The sequence below is a fragment of the Saccopteryx bilineata genome, chromosome 3 (genome assembly GCF_036850765.1).
Source record: "Saccopteryx bilineata isolate mSacBil1 chromosome 3, mSacBil1_pri_phased_curated, whole genome shotgun sequence".
Lineage (NCBI taxonomy): Eukaryota > Metazoa > Chordata > Mammalia > Chiroptera > Emballonuridae > Saccopteryx > Saccopteryx bilineata.
Genome location: NC_089492.1, coordinates 190508680 through 190533695, shown reverse-complemented (window position 1 = coordinate 190533695; position 25016 = coordinate 190508680). Strand labels below are relative to the sequence as shown.

The 25016-nt window shown below is 42.8% G+C and overlaps 1 long non-coding RNA gene across 1 annotated transcript; it reads right to left on the bottom strand.

Annotated features, from left to right (window-relative positions):
- Window positions 1-260: 260 nt before the first annotated feature.
- Window positions 261-24757, bottom strand: LOC136328954 (uncharacterized). Its single transcript, XR_010730117.1, has 3 exons — window positions 24685-24757; window positions 23116-23346; window positions 261-393 (listed from the first exon to the last, which is right to left on the bottom strand). It is a non-coding gene; the product is annotated as an uncharacterized lncRNA (long non-coding RNA).
- Window positions 24758-25016: the final 259 nt, after the last annotated feature.

Here is a 25016-nt window from a genome sequence, read left to right as displayed (position 1 = left end):
ATATGTCAATTATATATCAATTTGGAATCAATAAAAAATGAAGTTAAAAAAAAAACCCAAACCCCACTTATTTCCTATTTTGCCCCTCCCCTAGCCCCAGCACCCACCCTTTTAACTCCTAACTGGGCTGTAATGGTTCTAAATGGACAGAAGAAAAAGTCTTGTGTCACTTTTATGTGAAGGTGTGTCCTCTTCCCAAGAGGACAGGAAGGAAGGTGCTGGATCTGGGCGTGTGAAGTCTTTGCTCCCTTAGGGCCAGAAAAGTCCTCACATCCATGGTGAAGGCTGACTGGCTTCTCCTGCACGGCAGCGCTATCCTCTCTGCTTATGGCAAATGTCGAGGTGGGGGCTTGCATCAGTCATCCTGTCTGGCTGTTCCGGAAATGGAGGCACCTAGAGATTAATGATGTGCATGTGGTCACACTTCTGATTCAATAGAGGTGGTCTGTCTCTGTGGATGGGGCTTGTTTAGGACCTGGTGTGGGGCTGAGGTTCATCTACTAAGCCTTGGAGGTACCAGGTTCTGTTTGGTTCAACCTGCATTTGGATATAAGTAGCTGGCAGTGAAGCGTATGCTGCAGTGGAAGCCCAGATCTGGTGTCTTGCCCTCACATCTTCAGACAGTGCCTGGTTCTTTTCTCTGTACCCTGTTCAGCTCACCTAGAAAGAGGGTGCCTGCAGGACAAGGCCCACCTAGTGGGCCTCTCGTTCTCTGTCTGCAGGGGCTCAGCCTTGCACGACCTCATGGCTGAGAATCTGGGTAGTGTCCTGAGGATGTTCTAAAGTCCCAGCTGGGCCTGGTGACCCTGAAACTGCCTCAGTCTCCACAGAGAGCCCGTGCAGGTCCCAACATCCGCTGTTGCTGCTGCCACTTCTCAGTGGCCACAACTATGGTCAACACCAGGAACACTGCGCATCCTGTAAGCTTCCCCTGCAGGAATGGGAAGTGTGTCATGGGGATGGAGGAGGGGAAGGTATTTATCACACTCATGTTCATCATCCACACACAGTTCTCTTCTTCTAACCTGAGTTCATGTGAGTTACTAAAAACCAATGGGAAGCACGCAGAGTTCATACAAGCAAAACAACCAGAACCCCAGGCTAGGGCACTGCCACCTGTAAGACACTGTGTGTTAAAACATGCATGGTGCCCCTGGAGTTGTGTGGTGGGACAAGGCTGCACAAAGAGTTCTTAGTGGAAATTCATTTAGGACCTCGATCCATCAATCATTTTCAAACCATTCAGAGACGGGCATGAGATTAGAACAAGAAGGGTGTGTGAGTGTGTGTGTGTGTGTGTGTGTGTGTGTGTGTGTGTGTGTGTAGGGGGCAGTAATGTGTCAAGTTCCAACATTTCCCAAGATGTTGGGAAGAAGCCTTGCTTGCTGGAATCTTCTCCCAGCCTTTCTGGGAGCCTCATCATCAAGCAGGTAGAAGAAGCTGCTTGAAACAGGGGCTTCCGGCTGTCAGGACTGGAGCTCGTGTGCACATAAAAGAGCCCTCTGCCTGCTGGCTGGGCAGCCCTGGGAATGGAGGAGCAGGAAGCCCGGGAGAATGGTGGGAGAGTGTGCAGAGGCCTCAGTGGGTGAGAAGGCCTGGAGTTGGGGGTGAAGTTCACAATAGGCTTTGACCTGTTGTCCCGAGGATGGGGCCCAGTCACAATCTAGGTTCCTTTCGAAATCTGTACAGCACAAAATGGGTCCAAGACAAGCAGGGGTCTGGTTTTACCCTTTCTGTTGGTGTGTTTTAAAATCTGTGGGGCACATTTACATTCAAACACTTCTTGTTGTGCCCAGTCTCCCAGCGCTTTGCCAGCAGTGGGAGGTCATCTGAGGCTAGGCTTATTCATGCAATCCCTGAGGCTGAGTGTGGGACAGAAGTCACGAGCCTGCTGCATAGCTGTCCTGGTACCTGCTCTGAGAAGTCCCCAGCCGGGGGTGGCTGGCCCCAGGCCCAGATCCCACTCTTTGCTCTCTCCTTCATACCACATCTGAAGCTGTCTGTCTGCTGGTCAGGCTCTGAGCTGAGGGCTGTGGGGCCGGGGAGACCTGGTAAGGTGGGGTGACAGCCGAGTTGGCATGGCTGGGAGCGGGCCCATGTGGAAGGCTCTGTCTGCGGAGACTGTGGGTCTACAGAGTTCTCTTGCACAATGCTTCGCGCGAGTGTTTTCATCATAGTTTTTAGCAACTGTCCTGTCAGCATATGACCTTTAAAATTGTTGAAAAGGAACCACTTTTGGAGAATGTGCTTAAGAGGAGCAGACCCCCTTTCTGCCCCTATTCACTTGCCCAGGGAAGTGTCTGCCTGCTTCATGGGCAAGAAAGCCCGCTGCTGGAGGGACAAGTCTCCATGGAGCCCACTGGCTTGGCCGCTTATTATTGGCCACTTTACCTCCTTTGTCTTATGCACAGCTGTTGGAGAATTTGGCATCTCTTCATTGCCACAAAGACCTACGTTCAGCACCTCATTTCTCCTTCTTACATGGCTCACCTCCAGGATCAGCCTGTCTGTTTGTTCTAAAGTGAGAAGAGGGGAAGTAAAGGACAGACTCCAGCATGCACCTCGACTGGGATCTACCTGGCAACCCCTGTCTAGGGCCGATATTTGAATCAACTGAGTTATCCTCAGTGACTGAGGCTACTGGGTGTGAGAGGGGAAGTGGGAGAGAAGGGGAAGAAGGAGGGGGAGAGAAGCAGATGGTCGCTTCTCCTGTGTGCCCTGACCGGGGATCCAACCCTGGACATCTGCAGGCTGGGCTGATGTTCTATTCACTGAGCCAACCAGCCAAGGCCAAGGTCAGCCTGTTTTTTGGCAACTCCCTTCTCCAAATCCATGTACCCTATTATTTTATGATTTTCTGTGGGGCTTACTGAAGCACCTTCTCCCGGCATTATCTGCCTTTGAGAGGATTCGAGGAAAAGGAAAGACTGAGGACTCCCTGAGGGAACCAGGCAGAGGAATTGGAGGAGGAACCAGTGGGTGGCTGAGAAGGAGGGAACGGTCAGAGAATGCCTTCAGTTTCTCTAAGACATCAATGGGAGGGCTCCCTACATTCAAGGTAGACCCCAGACCCACTCAAGAAGAAAGGTTGTCGGGAGAACCCCTTTCCTCTCACAGTTTTGGATGCTTTTCCCTGGACCAACACACAGCTTTGCTCTGATTTCTGGGGTGCTTTAAACTGGAAACATATGGACACATATTCTCCTAGGCCAGCCTCCTCTCTGGAGTGTGAGCCCGGTCACATCAGGTCCTCAGGTACCCTAGTGCCTACTGGGGTCCCCCTTCCCTCCTCTTTTCCCTTTGTCAATGCCGATTCATCACACCTGTTTCTCTCCCTTAATCCCTGATTTAGGAGGCTTGAACTACCACCAGCCTGCAGGCCAAATCTGGCCTCGGACTGTTCCATAATAAAGTTTCAAGGGAAAATAGCCATGCTCCTTCATTTGCATACTTCTTCTGATTATTTTCTGTTGACAATGGCAGAATCCAGTGTGTCCTGATATTTACTATCAGGCCCTTTATGGAAGGTGTTTGCCAACCCCTGTCCTGATTCACCCCGGTCCTTTTGCAATAGGTTGTTGAAACATGCTCCCAGCTGCAGCCTCCAGTCTGACCCCTGCGGTCATGCTCACACCCTGGCCTTTCTGAAGGAGAAGTCTGACTGTGGCACTTTGCCTTTTGCTCCCTTGGCTCCTCGTGTTCTTCTGATGTATTCGAACCATCCATGCAGGATTCTTCCATCTGGCTCCAGTCCTCCTTTGGCCACTGCGCCCTATTCAACCGCATGGAGTGACCTTCTCTTGGCTCCTGCCCTGGCCTGTTCTAACTCATCTTTTAGTTCTCAGGGGAGCCTCTTGACCCCCGAGACTGGGTTAGTTAGGAGACTTTTCTATGGGCTCCCATGGCACTTCAGAAATCTTACTTTATAGGATCTATCATACTAAATTGAAATGACATAGTCATTCCCTCACTCGTTCATTCTATATATCAGTCACTTGACTAAAAGCTCTGGAAAAAAAAATCCAAAGCTTCATACTGCCCTCAGAGGCTAGCATGCTAGTGGGGAAATAGAAATAAAATAAGGTCCTGGGTGGTTGACTCAGTGGAAGAGCATCTTTCTCTCCCCATCCTGCAGCCATGGCTCAAATAATTTAAACAAAGTTGGCCCTGGGTGCTGAGGAGGGCTTCATGGCTTCACTTCAGGTGCTAAAATAGCTCGGTTCCTCAGCAACGGAGCAGTGGCCCAGATGGACAGAATATCGCCTGGTAGGGGGCTTGCTGGGTGGATCCCAGTCAGGGTGCATGTGAAAGTTTGTCTCTGCCTCCCTGCCTCTCCACCTCTCACTTAATAAAAAATTAATAAGTAAATAAAAAATAATAAAACAAGATGCAGACCAGCAGTGGAAAACACTGGGATAGAGAATATTAGAGAGGAGAAAAAGCCAATCATGAAGGAAAATGTGACATATACTGGATCTGTTGACATTTCAGATAGGATGACCAGAGAAGGCCTCACTGAGAAGGTGAGATTGAGTAAAGGTTTGAAGGAAGAGAGGCAGGGAGCCATGTCGATATTGAGGGAAGAGCATTTCAGACAAAGATGGAATGGCAGGAATGTACCCACCTGGCGTGTTTGAAAATGAGACAGAGGTGGCTGGAGGGGGGAGAATGAGGAAGGGAGACAGAGGGTGGAGGGGGAAGTGAGGAGAGGTCAGACCATATGGGGCTGTGATGGTCATGGGAAGGGCCCAGAACCTTTACTCTGAGGGACGTGGGAGCCACTGTAGAGCACTGAACAGAGGAGTGGCATGACCTAACTTGAGTTTTAATAGAATCATCCTGGCTACGATATTATTTCCCATTAGACGAGCTCCTTGAGAGCAGGCAATGTGTCTTGTTGACCTTTATTTTTAGGAGATAGCATTCTAGCTCACAGACAACCTCAAAATGTTTTACAAATGAATGATGAATGAATGAATGTGTGAATGAATGCTATCTCCCAACAGCCAGGTCTTTGGTCCTAAGGGATTCTCACTGTTGAAAGAAAGCTCTGGTCACAGATGCTGTCAACAGCCAAGTCCCTGGGGCTCCCAGCTGCCTGCTTAGACGTAGCTATGGCAGCAATACACATCTAAACCAGTTTTCCTTGTTGCCACAGAAAGGGCTGCTTAATGGATCAATGTCACCCCTAGGGAGGATTTCAGGGGTGTAGCATGCAGAGTTGGCCTTGGCCTTGGCCTTGCTCTGTGCAATAATCTGCTCAGAGACAGAAATGAAGGTGCAAAGAGAGTTATTGCCAAAATTGCAGATGGAGTTGGGAGCAGACAGATGAGGACCTATACATAAGAGAAGGTAATATGGGGAGTCATTTTGGGCTTTGCTTGTCAAAGCCAAAAAAAAAAATCAACTGCAAAAAAAATTGAATGGGGGATATGTAGCTTTAGTAGGTGGTAAATACTGTCTGAGTCAAAAGTGCAGAGCAATTGTTAAAAACCCAATCTGAGAAGCTCTTCTAGAGGTATGTTAGGAGATGCCTATTATCTGAGAGTTGTAATCCTCTTCGACTGTATAAAGTCACTCCCAGAACTTCACATCCAGTCCTGGTGAGACACCGGAAGGGCGCTGTGAGCACACTGGGAAGGAGACAGAAAAGGTAGATCTAAGAGCACAGTGGGTGATTAGAGAAGGGAGTCTAGGGTTGGGAATCTGATAGCACTCTTCAAATATCTAAATTTTTAGGGCAAGAGGGCTTACTGGGTTGAAATAAGGCCAAATTGGATGTTAGCTCAATGGATAGAAACATTGTCTAAACATCAGATGGGTTGCTTCAGGCCTTTTGTTTTCTTCTGAAGTGGGGAACCAGTGGGCATGAATAGTTCAGCATCAGATCAGCACTTTACTAGAGAAATTTAAAATTATCTTTCACACTGTAGGGCAAGCATTTATGTTACTCTATTACTAAGTGTGGTAGAATCTGCTAGTTATTCTTTAGTATTCATTTTTTACTTCCTTGGTAATAAAACTCAACGTTTTTATTATGCTTTTATAGAGCAAGGGCTATTTTCCCCAACATTCCTTGGAACTACGTATGGCCACAGGGTAAAATTGTGATCAATCAACTAAAAGTACAAGTATCATGTTCAGAAAGTAGTAGTAAAGATGAAGGTGGTACCCTTACTTCCCCTTATCCTTGCTATTGACTGGAGTGTGGATGTGGTGGCTGGAAGCTCAGTAGCCATTTTAGGTGATAAGACAGAAGTGTTATGTTGATAAGGAGCTTGGGTTCCTGATGACTATAGACATTAATACAATCCTAGACTGCTTACATTATTCTTTATGTGTAAGAGATATAAACTTGTATTTGTAACAAAGCAGTTATTTGGAATTTTCTGAAATAGATCCCGTTCATAACTGATAATACATGGAAAGTACATGCACACACCTGCACACATGAAGAAACAAGATTGAGATGAGGGGCATGGAGTTTCTAGTTGTATTGCTTTGCTTCAAATTCCAGCTCTAGTACTTGCTGGCTATATGCTCTTGGACAAGTTTCTTAACCTTTTTATGCCTCAATCTCCAAACTTCTAAACTAGAAATAATAATAGTAACAATCAGATATTTTTTGCATGTTTTTGGAGAGGATTAGATGAGAGAATATATTTTAAAACGAAGAACAGTGGTTTAGACTTAGTTCACGTTTGTTTGCTTGTATTTTGCCTGTCCACACACCAGAAGCTATAACGTTGTACTATGTTTCCCCTTATTTACTTGTTCATTTGATGACTTCCACTGATGCCCTAAAAAGACAATAGAATTAATACCAGAAAAGTCAAAATCAGTTTATGCATACATATTCAAAAATTTTCTTAAGAAAATCTGCTTTAAGTAATGGGATAGCAGAATGGGTTCTGTATTAGAGTGGGTCATTAGGCTTTTTTGTGTGTTCTGAATTCCTTTGCTGTTCTGCTTATTAATTTTTAGATTGTATACAAATATAGAGTTCATAGTGGTGAACAGGAATTGGTACTTAGAGAAAGAGAATACTTCTCTGAGAGGGGTTGTCTCCCTGAGTTTCTTAAGAAACCGAAGTTTGAGCAACATCTATTCTTTTGTTTATTTATTCATGGGAATAGAGAGTCAAATCAAGAGGGGTCCATATGCTTCAGAGGCTCCCAGATCCTTAGATAAGGCAGACAGCTTCCTGTGGCTCTCTGGATAGGCCTCTTCTTATGTCTAGCTCTCTGGGATGTGGGTGTCAGAAAGTGCATAAGGGTTTTCCAGGAAGAAAAGGTGAGGCAGCCCTTCTGGGAATTTAACCCCTGTAGGTGTCTGTACATGTATGCAAAGATGTGTATATACAGTTATTCAAGGCGGCATCACTTGTAGTAGTGGAAGTTGAGAACCTGTTGTCAAAGGACTGGATAATTTAAGGGACATCCTGGTAGTGGTGAAGTCTGTGCACTGATAGGACACACTTTCCAGAATGTACTGCTAAACAAACAAACGAACGAACGAAGGACCAAAGAGTATATAGAGTTGGCTGTATTTTGTGTAAGAAGAGCAACCGAGAAGATAGTGTGCATATTCATATATCCTTGTATTTTCAGAAAGACTGGAAAGATAAACAGAAAGTATAAAAATGTTCACTCTCCAGTAAGCAGCGGGATGAGGTGGGGGTGGAGCTGGTAAAGGAGAAGCCCAGGCCAGGCTATAATCATTCTTTATAATTTTGATTTTCGAATCATGTAAATATATTATCTATTTCAAGAAATGAAACGAAATGTAATAAGAAAAATGAAGACCATTCTCAGCCCAAAGAACAGCTTGTGCAGGGGCTCAGAGGCATGAAACAGGAAATAGCAACAACCATGGCGAACAAAACTCTCCCCAATTGTAATTCAGTGTCCCTCTGGCCAGGCTTCCAGAACTATTTGTGTTTCTCTATTTTTGATCTACTGGGATATAAATTCCTTAGAAGTATGGGACTTTGTCAGTCTTGCTTATCACTATATACAGCTAATATCAGTTGTCTGATATTACGGACTATCTGAAATCTCTCTCTCTCCCCTTTCTTCAGTTTCCTGGACTAGGAATCATTTCATCTCCCTTCAAGAAAACAAAAAGGTATGGCTTACTGGCCATGGAGAAGTTTGCCACAGGATTTCTTTTAAACCTTTATTTATTCATTTTAGAGAAGAGAGAGAGAAAGAGAAAATTGGGGGAGCAGGAAGCATCAATTCCCATATGTACCTTAACCAGGCAAGCTAGGGTTTCAAACAAGCGACCTCAGCATTTCAGGTTGACGCTCTATCCACTGCACCACCACAGGTCAGGCCTGGCCATGGAGAAGTTATACATTTAAACAGAAATACATAGCTCTGAATAAAATTACACATCAATATAAATCTACATGCATACATACCTAAGAATGTATGTAAGTATATACTTATATATCCCAAGACCTACATGAAATAAACTATAGATACATCACATTTGACCTATTAAATAAAAGATATATTTGAATGGGTTTTCTAGAATAGCAGTTTTTTAAGAATTTGAGCTTGCATACCACCTAAAGGAACTTTGAAAAAAAATCCTCCCAAACATTTAAAAGTCAATATTTAAAAAAAAACTATTATGAATTTAAATAGTTGCCAAGTATGTAATTTTTGGAATATTGTAAAATGTTGATATTTTAAAATAAAAATACGACATAACTTTAAAACATAGGCCAAATGAAATTTAAATGCTGTAATGATTTGATACTTGTCATTTGAGATTATATAAATAGTTCTTAGCATTCAGAGATTTTCTATCTTTTTTCTCTTTGAATTCCTGTTCTTATTCCATTCTCCACAGATTTTTGTCCTCACATAATTTCTTTTTATGCTGGAAAGTTTTTATTGGTCTTATAATTATCTCTATCAAATCTGTGTGTGTGAATTGCAATGGCATAGTTGTCTTATTTCCTGTGACAAATTACTAAATGTTAGAAAAACAAAGTTTCCTGTCTGTATTGAGTTAACACCACAATAAATAGTAAAGAATTTGTCAAAATAAAATATATCAGCTTTCTCTTGTCTCAAAAATGCTGCATAACAAGCAATCCCAGTACTAAAGCAATAAACAGTCTTTAGGCTCTGTGGGTTGGCTTAGTGGTTCTTTATTCTAGAAGGGCTCAGCTGATTTGGCTGGGCTGGCTCACCTGTCTTTAGCCAGCCATCTGGTTAGCTGGGATGCCTCGTGTCTGCTGCTCATGGTTTCTTACTTGAGTGGGCTAGCCCGGGCTTGTCATGGGATGGGGTCCCAAAGAGTAAGAGTGACCAAGCAAAGTCTTGTGCGCAGTTTCAAGAATGACTCATTGTCACTTCTGCATATTCCATTGGCCAAAGCAAGTCACAAGGCCAGCCCAGACTCAGGGTTTGGAGAAATACATAGACTCATCTCCTGATGTGAATGAGAAGTTTCAAAGTCAGGGCAATATTTTGTTAACTTTGTGTAAATGTTTCATTTTTGGGATGCTAATATATATGGTGTTGTATTTTAATGTCAAATTCCACTTGTTCATTGATGTCATATCAGAAAGTGATCACTTTTGTATATTAACTGTGTATCCTACGACCTTGCTATAATTGCTTATTTGCGCCAACAGTAATTTTTTTGTTGTTAATTCTTTCAGAATTTTTAGACACTTTTATTTCTTTGTTGCCAATCTGGATACTTTTTATTTCCTTTTCTTGCCTTGTTGTATTAGCTAGGACTTCTGGTATGACGTTGAAAGGAGTGGTGAGAGGAGACATCCTTCCTTTATACCTAATCATAGTGGGAAAACTTCGACTTTCTCACTATTAGGAACGATGTTACCTGTAGGGTTTTTTGTTTGTTTGTTTGTTTGTAGATATTGTTTATCAAGTTAAAGAAGTTCTCCTTTAGTCTTAGTTTACTGAGAGTTTTTATCATGAATGAGTATTAAATTTTGTCAGATGTTTATTTTGTATCTTTTGACATGATCTTGTGATTTTTCTTATTTAGTCTGTTCATGATTACAATTGATTTTGCAATATTGGACCAGCCTTGTATATTTGGGATGAATCCCATTTCGTTGGGTGTATAATTATTTTTATATCAATACATTGCTGGATTTGATTTACTGATATTTTGTTGAGGATATCTGCATCTGTACTCATGAGAGATATTGGTCTGTAGTTTTCCTATCATGTCTTTTTCTGGTTTTGGTATTAGGGTAATGCTGGTCTCCTAGAATGAGTTAGAAATTATTTTCTCTGCTGAAGTAAAATTTTAATAATCAAATTGATAAAAATAAGTTATAAACTAAAGAAATCACATAAAACTTTAATCTCAGGGCTTAGCTAATGCATCTTGAAAATTTTAGAAATTGTTTAAACATTTCAGTTACAGTTAAAATGATCAGCATATAACCAAAACTATAAAATTCTGATAGCTATATGGCTTTAGTTATTTGAATGTACTTTTCTTTTCTGCTAATGACACCTTCTATCGATGAGTTTTTTTAAATTTTTATTTATTTGTTATTATTATTATTTTTAGAGAGGGGAGAGAGAAAGGAGGGGGAGCAGGAAGCATCAACTCCCATAGGTGCCTTGACCAGGCAGGCCCAGGGTTTTGAACCTCAGCATTCCAGGTTGATGCTTTATCCACTGCGCCACCACAGGTCAGAATTGATGAGTTTTAAGAATACCGGCAAAGAATTTCTTATATTTAGAAATGTGAGGAAAGTGTTTTTAAACATTAAATAATTCTTAGAGATGTTCTCTTTGATTTGCTCTCATAGGACTAACCTTCAGAATAGCGATTTTTCTCTTTCTCTTCAGCCTTTCCCTGTCTTTCTCTTTTTCTTTCTATGACAGAGGTGAGAAAGTTGAGGAGCTGACTTTTCTTTTTTCTTTTTTATGAAAAGCTGTATTTATTCCCATCTTCCCACAGTATCACTTAACTTAATGCAGGTATCCCAACATGCACCAAATACTCAGTTTGAATAATAGGCTTTTCCTTAATAAATAAATAAACAAATGTAGAAACCAGGAAATCTTGAAAGCCCTGTGAGTTGACAGAGCCTTTTATTACTCATCAAAGGAAGTTTCCCCTTTGTTGGCTGCCCTGGAGTGTTCCCATCACAGGATAATGAATCATGGTAAGACATAGGAGAGCTGAGGAGTATGCTTTTCTTTTATAAAGTGGGAGAAAAGCTATTGCAAACTTCATCATCCTCCCAGTCCAACCATCTTAGGAAAGAGAGCTGATGGAGAGTGAGAATCTGGATGCTGATTCTCTTAAGACTAACCAAGCTGTACCCATTGGAAAATCTTTATCGACTTAAAAGTTAAGCGGTGCTGGTTAAGTTAAGAGATCTTCCAGGTTATCTGAGTAAAGGGGGACAATGCAGAGGGCAGGGAGAGAATGACACTCATCATGTCCTAGGAATGTGCAGGAGACCTCAGGACAGTTCCTCCCCACAACTCTAATAATGTTCCTTACAATTATGTACGGAGAGGCCACAGAAACTGCTTTTCTAAGTAGATCATAGGCATTCTGAGTGCAGATGTGTGTCCTTTAATATTTCCCCAGAAAGGCCAGGATTGTGCCATGCATGTGGTCAACCTGCACAAGCACTCAACAAATAGACTTCTCTATTTCATGGGCATGAAAGGCTCAAAGAGACCTCTAGAATTCTTCAGTTCAGTCTCTCATGATTCTGGTAAAATGAATTTCAAAGTTGTAAAGACAGTGGAGAATTCAACTGAGTTTTAATAAAGTAAGAGAATGATTCCAATCATATCATTGTTGACCCATTCCAGGGTTTAATAGCCTAGAGTACAAGAAATGTTTCCTTAGGTGAAACAGAAGTGCCTGTTTGCTTCCCACCATGGACTGAGGGTGGATGGTCTCATCCTCAGTGGCCTTATCTTTGCAGCTCAGTTACATCTTCCTCCCAACCTCTCTTTGGGCTGGGCCATTTGAACTCCTTTCATGTCTCAGAGGTGAACATAGTTTTGGGAGATGTTCTCATTTATTTCTCTTATGGCATAAGAGAGTCCAGCTAGGTTGTAGGATCTAAGATGATTTCATTGTTATATCTGACAGCTAAGGCTCCTCAGTTCTCTGTGACATGTCTCATTCTCCCATTGGCTAGGTGGGCTTTATCACAACATGGTGGTCTCAGGGTTTCAAGAGGGAGAGAAAAGTTCAAGACCCTGTAAGGCCTAACCTCTGGGATTCATACCATGTCACTTCTGCCAAATGGTATTGGCCAATCTAGATTCCAGGGTGAAGAAATAGGCTCCATGTCTCGGTAGGAGAAGAGATAGTGTCCTTGATATTACAAAGGTGTGTAGACACAGGAAATGTGATACATGGGGGACCGTTATTAAAAATAACCTATTACACTTGGCTGGAATATGGATGTGATGTCTAGAACCCAGCCATCTGATCAAGGTATGGAGGCCGCATGCTGAGAATGGAGCTGTGAGATGGGAAGATCCTGAGCTCCTGGCAGTTTGGGGAAGGCTGTCTGTAAGCCAGAGATTGTCTACTTCCACTGTGATTTTATGGCAGAGAAGGATTAAGTATATTGTTTGAGCCACTGTCATTTTGGACATTCTGTCACTTGCAGCCAAGCAAAAATTTGCACAGTCTCCAATGCTCCACTGCTCTTAAATTTCCAGCTCTACTTACCAGCCTAGGTTACCACTACTTAGAGTTTTCTGCAGTTTCAGGAGTGGAGGAGAAGAGGGAAACTTAACACTTCAGAGACACCACCATGATGTTTTTTGTTTTTTTTTTAAATTTTTTTTTTTGTTGCATTTTTCTGAAGCTGGAAACAGGGAGAGACAGTCAGACAGACTCCCGCATGCGCCCGACCGGGATCCACCCGGCACGCCCACCAGGGGCGACGCTCTGCCCACCAGGGGGCGATGCTCTGCCCATCCTGGGCGTCGCCATGTTGCGACCAGAGCCACTCTAGCGCCTGGGGCAGAGGCCACAGAACCATCCCCAGCGCCCGGGCCATCTTTGCTCCAATGGAGCCTTGGCTGCGGGAGGGGAAGAGAGAGACAGAGAGGAAGGCCCGGCGGAGGGGTGGAAAAGCAAATGGGCGCTTCTCCTGTGTGCCCTGGCCGGGAATCGAACCCGGGTCCTCCGCACGCTAGGCCGACGCTCTACCGCTGAGCCAACCGGCCAGGGCGCACCATGATGTTTTGATGTAATTTTCTGTCCCACTTGACAAGTCTGGGGAAAATAAAATGAGGGAGGCAGACAGGAGGAATGCTATCATGAGGCAAGAAAATGTTAGGAATTGTCATGGGCCTGAAACATTGCTTGGTTCCGAGTTGATCAACATCACTTCAATGACTAGGCCACGGGAGAGCCCAGGCACCACAGTGGCAGGTCCAGGAACATTCCAGGCAAACTGAAAAAGCCAAACCTGACTATGCATTGACTTGTGGATCAGTGGTTCATTTGAATGTGGTCAGAAGTGGGTCTGCTCCTTGATATAATGATAAGCTATGTATCTGAGATTCCATCTGGAAACCATTCTGAGATTTACATTATCAAGAGATGATTTTGAGTTGGATCTCTTTTTGCTCATCTGTTTTGCATGTGCACAAGGATGGGTTTTAGAGATGAACAACAGCTTTTCTCCTCCCATTTTTTCTTCAAGTTTTATGGTTTGGTTTGGGATTTATTTATAACATGTCACATGTAGAAATATAGCAGGCACTATCCAGGGGCCAAGCAGCATCATATCATCTTACATATTCCACAATCATAATTAGTTTAGGCTGTTTTAAGTTTGCATTTTCCCCCTATAATAATATAGTAGACACAAAGTGTTAACTAGAAACAGAAATGTTCCCCTCTACCTTTGTTCCACCCTTTAACCACCCCTCCTACAACACTTCCCTCTCTACCCCTTGCCCCATCAATCTAAGGTTCATTCACCACCAGTGAAAAACAGATTGATTTGGAGGCTCCAGCCACTTTTAAAGGCCAAAGGACCTTGAACTCTTATCTCTATCTCTTTCCTCCTAATAAAAAGACACACAAATAAGCTTGGACAGACAGAAGGCATCCACCAACTTCTGAAAAAGCTCTGTGGACAGGGCTGATTCTGTAACCTCGTTTTCCTACCCATCCCTGAGTTTAGAGGCCTCACTGTCAGAGACTGTCTAGAGTTTTTGAGACCTTCAAGAGTGTGTGGAAGAGACAAGATGGCGCTGGAGTAGGCGGACGTACCAGCATCTACCTCCCAGAACCAATGTGGATTACAAACTAATTTTATGAACTATCAGCTGGAAAAACCAACTTTGGACTAAACTAAAAGGACTCTTCAACCAAGGAATGCTGAAGAAGCCACACAGAGACTGGTAGGAAAAGCGGAGACGCGGAGAGGGCTGCCCAGCTTCTCGGAGCGAACGGCAGCAGGGAGAGACTCACGTGGCGGGAAGTGAGTTTAGCAGAGTGGGAAGGGTCCTGAGCTCCAGGAACAAAGCCCCAGCCTGCAGCCCCAGAGCCCAGAAGAAGCGTAAGGACAGTATTTAGCTGGAAACAAGTCAGGATACTGTTTGTGAGAGAGTCTGATTTCTCAGACCCAGGATCCTTCTTAAAGGGACCGCGCAGAATATCTCTCTCACAAACACTCACCCGGGGCTCCTGGAGATGGAGGGAGAGGGGAGAGAACCACAGTAACAGGAAGAGAGTGCAATCTAGGAGGCATAGGGAAAAACATTTTGGGAGATAGCCACCCTAACCCCTGGGATGAGTCACTCCCCAAAGCTGAAGTGAATATTTCCCCCAGAAACCGCAATACCAGCAAAGGGAAGCAGGAGAGCAGCCAAACAAGCTCCCCCGCAGCATTCAGAGCAGAGTCGCATAGAAGGAGGGAGCTTTCGGGTCTACAGTAGTGAGTCTTAGGGTTCGAGCTGCAACGCCCCCATCCACACGGCTGAGGGCTCCCCGGAGGGCGGGCGGCAGCGGGAGACAAAAGCGCGGTTCTGCTGGCAGGGGCGGAAGCCGGCTGCCACCAGTGGGCTCAGGTGTGAGCTCAATCTTGCCCGGCTAGGGAGAAGGGGGCGTGCAAAAGCGGCCAAGCTCAGCTGCCGGCAGCCTGTAATCCAGCCTGTGTGAGAAGGGCGGGAAACCCAGAAAGGGTAGAAACCAGCCCCAGAGCAAGGGCAGAGGAACACATCCCTGCCCCGCCCGTGCAACCCAGGCTTGCGGTCTGACTTGGTAGCCTGCTCCTCCCGCGAGGGTGGAGCCAAAAACCCAGAAGAGGCGGAGTTCCACTACGAAGCTGAGCTTAGGCATGCAGCCCTGCCTGGCGGTAGAGCCAAGGCTAGCAGCTGTTCCTTGAGTGGGAGCATCCTGCAAAGGCAGGGCGAAAGCTAGGAAACAGGCGGAGACCCGCAGCAGAGCAAAGGTGCTTGCCAGTGCCCTCAGGACAGAGCATAACGTCACACACAGGGGCGGCGCAAAGGCCAAGGCCACCAATCCTTGTGCACCCGAGCACGTGATCACAGCCACCCTCGAGAAGATAAAATGCGGAGGCAGAGAAATACAACACAAATAAACCAAGAGAAATCCCCAGAAAAGGACCTAAGTGAATCAGATATAACCAAATTACCAGATGCAGAGTTTAAAATAACGATTGTTAGGATGCTCAAAGATATTAGAACCACCATAGATGGCCATTACGAAAACCTAAATAAAGAGATAACAAATATAAAAAAGGACATTGAAATAATAAAAAAGAATCAGACAGAAATGACAAATACAATATCTGAAATAAAGAATACAATGGAAGGAATTAAAAGCAGGATGGATGAAGCCGAGAATCGAATCAGTGAGTTAGAGGACACAATAAATAAAGGCACGGAAGCAGAGCAGAAAAAAGAAAAGAGACTCAAAAAGTCTGAGGAAACTCTAAGAGAGCTCTGTGACAACATGAAGAGAAATAACATCCGCATCATAGGGGTTCCTGAAGAAGAAGAGAAAGAACAAGGGATAGAGACTTTGTTCAAACATATTATAGCAGAAAACTTCCCCCAATTAAGGCAGGAAAACATTTCACATGTTCAGGAAGCACAGAGAACTCCATGAAGGAGAAACCCAAAGAAACCAACACCAAGACACATCATAATTAAATTACCAAAGCTAAATGATAAAGAGAAAATATTAAAAGCTGCTAGAGAAAAAAAGACTATCACCTACAAAGGAGCCCCCATAAGGATGACTTCTGACTTCTCAACAGAAACACTTGAGGCCAGAAGGGAATGGCAAGAAATATTCAAAGTAATGCAGAACAAGAACCTACAACCAAGACTACTTTATCCAGCAAGGCTATCATTTAAAATAGAAGGAGAAATAAAAAGCTTTACAGACAAAAAAAAACTCAAGGATTTCACTGTAACCAAACCAAGGCTGCAAGAAATGCTAAGGGACCTCTTGTAAACAGATCAAAGGAAAAAAAAGAATATAGCAAAAGAGAAAAACAGTTTTAAAGAAAAAAAATGGCAACAAACAATTACATATCAGTAATAACCTTAAATGTTAATGGATTAAATGATCCGATCAAGAGACATAGGGTAGCTGCGTGGATAAGAAAACAGGACCCACACATATGCTGTCTACAAGAGACACACCTTAAATCAAAAGATGCACACAGACTGAAGATAAAAGGATGGAAAAAAATATTTCACGCAAATGGAAATGAAAAAAAGCTGGGGTAGCAATACTTATATCAGACAAAATGGACTTTAAAACAAAGACCATAGTTAGAGATAAAGAAGGTCACTACATAATGATAAAGGGAGCAATCCAAAAGGAAGATATAACCATTATAAATATCTACGCACCTAATATAGGAGCACCTAAATATATAAAGCAGACTTTGATAGACTTAAAGGGCGAGATCAACAGCAACACTATAATAGTAGGAGATTTCAATACCCCATTAACATCATTAGACAGATCCTCAAGAAAGAAAATTAACAAAGAAACAGCAGACTTAAAGGACATATTAGATCAACTCGATTTAATAGATATCTTCAGAACCTTTCACCCTAAAACAGCAGAATATACATTCTTTTCAAGCGCTTATGGTACATTCTCTAGAATAGACCACATGTTAGGGCACAAAAGCGGGCTCAACAAATTTAAGAAGATTGAAATCATATCGAGCACTTTCTCTGATCACAATGGCATTAAACTAGAAATCAACCACAATAGAAAAATTGAAAAACATTCAAACACTTGGAAACTAAATAGACTAAATAGCACATTATTAAAGAATGAATGGGTTAACATTGAGATCAAAGAAGAAATTAAAAAATTCCTAGAAACAAACGATAATGAGCATACATCAACTCAAAATGTATGGGACACAGCAAAAGCAGTACTGAGAGGGAAGTTTATAGCATTACAGGCATACCTCAAGAAGCTAGAAAAAGCTCAAATAAACAACTTAACCCTGCATCTAAAAGAACTAGAAAAAGAACAGCAAGTAAAGCCCAGAGCTAGTAGAAGGAAGGAAATAATAAAGATCAGAGCAGAAATAAATGACATAGAGGCTAAAGAAACAATACAGAGGATCAATGAAACCAGGAGCTGGTTCTTTGAAAAGGTAAACAAGATCAATGAACCTTTAACAAGACTCACCAAGAAAAAAAGAGAGAGGACTCAAATAAATAAAATTAGAAACGAGAGTGGAGAAATAACAACTGACCCAACAGAAATACAAAATATTGTAAGAAAATACTATGAAGAACTGTACGCCAAAAAACTAGACAACCTAGATGAAATGGACAATTTCCTTGAATCATATAATCTTCCAAAAATCAATCTGGAAGAATCAGAAAACCTAAACAGACCAATTACAACAAATGAGATTGAAACAGCTATCAAAAGACTCCCAAAAAAGAAAAGTCCTGGGCCTGATGGCTTCACAAGTGAATTCTACCAAATATTCAAAGAAGAACTAACTCCTATCCTTCTCAAGCTATTTCAAAAATTTCAAGAGGAAGGAAGACTTCCAAACTCCTTTTATGAGGCGAGCATAATTCTGATTCCAAAACTAGGCAAAGATAACACAAAAAAAGAAAACTATAGGCCAATATCCCTGATGAACTTAGATGCAAAAATCCTCAACAAAATATTAGCAAACCGGATCCAGCAATATATGGAGAAAATCATACACCATGATCAAGTAGGATTTATTCTTGGGAGGCAAGGCTGGTACAATATTTGCAAATCAATCAATGTGATTCATCACATAAACAAAAGAAAGGAAAAAAACTACATGATAATTTCAATAGATGCAGAAAAAGCATTTGATAAAGTCCAGCACCCATTCATGATCAAAACTCTCAGCAAAGTGGGAATACAGGGAACATACCTCAACATGATAAAGGCCATCTATAACAAACCCACAGCCAACATCATACTCAATGGGCAAAAATTAAAAGCAATCCCCTTAAGATCAGGAACAAGGCAGGGGTGCCCCCTTTCACCACTCTTATTCAACATAGTTCTGGAAGTCCTAGCCACAGCAATCAGACAAGAAAAAGAAATAAAAGGCATCCAAATTGGAAAAGAAGAAGTAAAACTATCATTATTTGCAGATGACATGATATTGTATATAGAAAACCCTAAAGTCTCAGTCAAAAAACTACTAGACCTGATAAAAGAATTTGGCAAGGTGGCAGGATATAAAATCAATACTCAGAAATCAGAGGCATTTTTATACACTAATAATGAACTGTCAGAAAGAGAAATCAGGGAATCAATCCCCTTTACCATTGCAACCAAAAAAATAAAGTACCTAGGAATAAATCTAACCAAGGAGATTAAAGACTTGTACTCGGAAAATTATAAAACATTGATAAAAGAAATCAGGGAAGATACGAATAAGTGGAGGCATATACCGTGCTCATGGTTAGGAAGAATAAACATCATTAAAATGTCTATATTACCCAAAGCAATATATAAATTCAATGCAATACCAATGAAAATACCAATGACTTACTTCAAAGACATAGAACACATATTCCAAAAATTTATATGGAACCAAAAAAGAACACGAATAGCTTCAGCAATCCTGAAAAGGAAGAAAAAAGCGGGAGGTATCACACTTCCAGATATCAAGTTATATTATAAGGCCATTGTACTCAAAACAGCATGGTACTGGCATAAGAACACGCACATAGATCAATGGAACAGAACAGAGAACTCAGAAATAAACCCACAGCTCTATGGACAACTGGTATTTGACAAAGGAGGTAAGACAATACAATGGAGTAAAGACAGCCTGTTCAACAAATGGTGTTGGGAAAACTGGACAGCTACCTGCAAAAAAATGAAGCTAGACCACCAACTTACACCACTCACAAAAATAAACTCAAAATGGATAAAAGACTTGAATATAAGCCGTGAAACCATAAGCATCTTAGAAGAAAACATAGGCAGTAAGCTCTCTGACATCTGTCGCAGCAATATATTTGCTGATTTGTCTCCACAGGCAAGTGAAATAAAAGACAGGATAAACAAATGGGACTTTATCAAACTAAAAAGCTTCTGCACAGCTAAAGACAATAAGAACAGAATAAAAAGACAAACTACACAATGGGAGAATATATTTGACATAGCGTCTGATAAGGGGTTAATAACCAAAATTTATAAAGAACTTGTAAAACTTAATACCAGGAAAACAAACAATCCAATCCAAAAATGGGCAAAAGAAATGAATAGACACTTCTCCAAAGAGGACACACAGATGGCCAATAGGCATATGAAAAAATGTTCAACATCACTAATGACTAGAGAAATGCAAATTAAAACCACAATGAGATATCACCTCACACCAGTCAGAATGGCGCTCATCAATAAAACAACACAGAATAAGTGCTGGCGAGGATGTGGAGAAAAGGGAACCCTCCTGCACTGCTGGTGGGAATGCAGACTGGTGCAGCCACTGTGGAAAACAATATGGAGATTCCTCAAGAAATTAAAAATCGAACTGCCTTTTGACCCAGCTATACCACTGTTAGGAATATACCCCAAGAATACCATAGCACTGTTTGAAAAGAAGAAATGCACCCCCATGTTTATGGCAGCATTGTTCACAATAGCAAAGATTTGGAAACAGCCCAAGTGTCCATCAGAGGACGAGTGGATTAAAAAGCTTTGGTATATATATACTATGGAATACTACTCAGCCACAAGAAATGATGACATCGAATCTTTTACAACAACATGGATGGGCCTCGATAACATTATACTGAGTGAAAGAAGTAAATCAGAAAAAACTAAGAACTATATGTTTCCACACATAGGTGGGACATAAAGATGAGACTCAAAGACATAAACAACAGTGTGGGGGTTACAGGATGGAGGGGAGGAGAGGGAGGGGGTTGGGGGAGGGGAGGGGCACAAAGATCATGGCCTTTCAGCATTTGCCATATTCCCCCCTTAATCTATAGACAGACAGCAAATATTTACGTATGGTGTTCCCACTATAAAGACTGCTGTCTTAGGGACAAATGCTGATAAATTACTTCAGCAGTTCCTCCTTCTTCAAAGACTTATATAGAAACATAGATCTCCATGTTTCATAGGACATACTCAAGCTCACTCCATGCTCCCTGGTGCTTTAGCACAAGGGTATGCCCCCCCCCTTTTTTTTTTGTATATTTCTGAGGATGGGGATGGGGAGGCAGTCAGACAGACTCCTGCATGTGCCTGACTGGGATCCACCTGGCATGCCTACCGGGGGGAATGCTCTGCCCATCTGGGATGTTGCTCTGTTGCAGCCGGAGCCATTCTGGTGACTGGGGCAGAGGCCATGGGGCCATCCTTAGGGTCCAGGGTGGATTTGCTCCGGTGGAACCTTGGCTGCGGGCGGAAGGAGAGGGGGAGGAATGGAGAGGTAGATGGGCGCTTCTCCTGTGTGCTCTGGCTGGGAATCGAACCCGGGAATCCTGCACACCAGGCCAATGACTCCAACGGGTCTACCATATCATGCTTTTTACTTAAAAAAAAAAAAAAATTTACATTTCTGTTGAATGCTGATGAACAGGAGACACCAAATCTTTTTCGCCTGCAAACTACTACCTTCTTTATTAGATCTAGCTAATAACACTGTTTTGTCTTTTTTCCAAATAGCTCCAGATATATGGAAAAGATTTATATAGGCGGAAGGGGATCCTCAAACCCCTCAGCGAGATCTTCTGAGAATGGCTTTTAAGATACCTAGAGGCAGAAAAAGCCCAATAGAGATCAGGGGAACTACCAGCTTTTAGGATACACCCTTAAAGGCTCCAACACCCAAAAGGGTCTCATAGGATGCCATCTGGGTCCTGCTTCAATAGTGGAAAGGAAGGTCATTGAGCTAAAGCCTGCCAGGCTTACACGCCTCTGCTGTGAGGAAACAGGGACACTGGAAGGTGGGCTTCCCCCTCGCTCCTCTAAGGGAGGGTTCAGTCTCTTCCAGCCCTGCTCCAACCACCTATGACCTAACCTTGCCCAGAAAGCTGGGGTTTGCCACTGAAGGCTGAAGGTGCCCAGGGCCGTCGGCCCCATCTACGACACTGTGGACGAGCCTAGGGTATTTCTTCCAAGAAGCAGGTAAACTGATCTCATTTGCACAAGGGCCACTTAACTATGTTTTGCCTGAATAGTCAGGTTTTTTATTCTTCCCTCAAAGATCTCTGTTGTGGGTGTTGATAGTCCTATTTTCTGCTGCTTTGCTTAATATATAGTGTTTCCTTTATCCCTCCTACCTCAATGCCCCACTCATATTTCAGGCTGAGACCTACTCTTAATTTAGAGCTCTCTTTCCTCCTTATGCCAACTTGTATTATGAATTTACCTTTGCCACCCAGCTTAGTGTATCCTAAGGTTCTCTTTACCAGGCCACAGTCACAGAGCTCCAGGGAAAAGCAACCTGGTCTCAAATCTCCAGGCAGAGGAGAACAGAAGCTCCATATCCACGCATGCTGCAAATGGTTTTTTCCAGTCTGCCTGAATCATTACCAGCTAGAAGCAGCGGTCATTGGGACATGGACATGAGCTGCAAAGTATAGAATGGTGACAACAATTCCAGTGCCATGCGGACTTTTCCTGTGGGGAACTTTCCTGGACTCCTGCTCCCTGTGGCGGCTCCTAACAGACTGAACTGTGGTTGGGTTGCATTTTTCGGGGATTTGGCATGGTGATGGGGCCAACTTGGACTTGGGGAACATGTTAAGGACACTACTCATTCATGGATTCTTGCTGTATTGGCCAAGAGTTTGCTTAAAGGCTGTTAATCACTGTAAAAAAAATAGAGGACTGGATAAAGAAGACGGGGCACATATACACCATGGTATATTATTCAGCTAGGAGAAAGGGTGACATTGGATCACTTATAGCGGAATGGTGGAGCCTTGGTAGCATTGTGCGGGGTGAAATGGGTGAATCAGAAGAAAACAGGAACTGCAGGATTCCATACATTGGTGGGACATAAAAGCGAGACTAAGAGGCATGAACAGGAGTGTGCTGGCTATGGGGGGTGGGGGGAGGGAAGGAGGGAGAGGGGAGGGGGATGGGTACAGAGAGAACTGGATGGAGGGTGGCGGAGGACGATCTCTCTTCGGGTGATGGGTATGCAACAGAACTAAATAACAAGATAACCTGGAAATGTTTTCTTTGAATGTATGTACCCTGATTTATTGATGTCACCCCATTAAAATAAAAATTTATTTATAAAAAAAAAAAAAAAAAGAGTGTGTGGTTTTTTGGTCACTCAGATCCTGTCACTGACCTCAGATGTCGCATCTTGCAGTTATCTGAACTACTTTTAGCTCCCTGTAAAGGAGGCACTGGTAAGGCCACATGTGGGAAACCATGACATGTGACAGAATAGCAGTCTACTTTAAAAAGGAATATGCACATACATATGTACATTTGTTTCCAGAGGTTTTTGCTTAGGCAATTTTGCATGTAGCTAGGTGTAAATTTGCATATATGTGGCACAAATTTGCATATTATATTCCTAAGTCTCTACTTCCCAGTGAAGTTATATGAGAATAAGTTCTTTACCTGACTGGTGGTGGCGCAGCATCAACATGGGACTCTAGGTCCCAGGTTCGAAATCCCAATGTTGCTGACTCGAGGCAGGCTCATCTGGCTTGAGTGCAGGCTCACCAGTTTAGCATGGAGTTTCCAGCTTGAGCGTAGGATCATCAACATGATTCCATAGTTGCTGGCATGAGCCCAAAGGTCATTGGCTTAAAACCGAATGTTGCTGGCTTGAGCAAGGGGTCACTGGCTCTGGTCAAGGCACATATTAGAAGCAATCAATTAACAACTAAAGTGCTGCAACTACAAGTTGATGCTTTTCATTTCTTTCTCTCCGCCCCCCCTCCCTTTCTCGCAAAAGAGAGAGAGAGAGAGAGAGAGAGAACAACTTCTTTGCTATGATCTGCATTTTCCCCTTAGATCCATGCTGTATTACCTCGCCTGTGTTTCTAATGTACCGAGTTCCCCTAGTTGTCCTCTCTTTCCCAGAATTGTTTTAATTTTTAAGAAACCCTATTATCAACATTGAGTATTGCAAAACCCAGCACTGAAGGACATCAAGAGGACTTTGTGAACTGAAGCTCTTATTGAGTGTTGTCTGGAGAGACACTGAGTTCCCTAGTGAAGCTCCACGAGCCCTTTGAAAGGCATTAGTTAGTAAATTGAACCTTTAATTATATTTATATAAATTGTAACATAACAATTATATTTATAGAAAAAGGATTATAATGAAAAATTATGTGTGTGTATAGAAAAGGATTTTACCAAAAGTACTGGGTCTGCATCACAGTTACTCTCTTTTTTTTTTTTTTGGTATTTTTCTGAAGTTGGAAACGAGGAGGCAGTCAGACAGACTCCCGCATGCACCCGACCGGGATCCACCCGGCATGCCCACCAGGGGGCGATGCTCTGCCCATCTGGGACTTTGCTCTGTTGCAACCAGAGCCATTCTAGCGCCTGAGGCAGAGGCCACAGAGCCATCCTCAGCACCTGGGCCAACTTTGCTCCAATGGAGCCTTGGCTGCAGGAGGGGAAGAGAGACAGAGAGAAAAAAGAGGGGGGAGGGGTGGAGAAGCAGATAGGCGCTTCTCCTGTGTGCCCTGGCCGGGAATCAAACCCAGGACTCCTGCATGCCAGGCTAACGCTCTACCACTGAGCAAACTGGCCAGGGCCAGTTACTCTCAACTATAATAAATATTAGGGATGTTAGTCACTGTTGAAGGACAAGGTTATCAAACCTACCAACATAATTATTTGTGAACTTGGGCAAGTTATGTCACTTCCCTGAGCTTTAGTTTTCTTCTCCAGAAAGTGGGGCCTGGGACAGCCACCTCAGTGCTTCCTACATCTCGGGCAGCAGGTGTTACATTAATAATTTTCCAATATCCCCATATCACCTATACTATCATTTATTTCATATTTTTCTGGAACCTAATAACTTTTAAACTTAAACTGGCACTGTCTATCTTACCCTAGAATCTAGGGCCTAGATCCAAGCAAAAGAGTCTGTAAAATGATAGGTTTGATGCAATCCTTTTCCCTCCACATTAAATAAATACATAACTCTCAAAAAATTTGAAAAGTGCTCACCTGTATTCACTTGGAATTTTCTCAGGTGCCACTGCACTTTGAGAACTGTGGCCAAAAACTAAAATAACATTTATAAAGAGCTTGATATGAGGCCCAGTCATCGTGGTGAGTGGTAGCTATGTTTGCGGTAGCTATGGTGACAAGAAGCAGCTGGTTTCCTACATCAACATTCTCCCTGCTTCACAGTAACAGTGCTGAATTTCACTTGGGCACACTACTAAAAAACTACATTTCCCAGGATTCCTGGTAGCTAGATATCACTATGTAACTATGTCTTGGATTATGAGACATCACACAAATTTTGGTGAAATGTCTAAGAAGCCTCCTAAGAA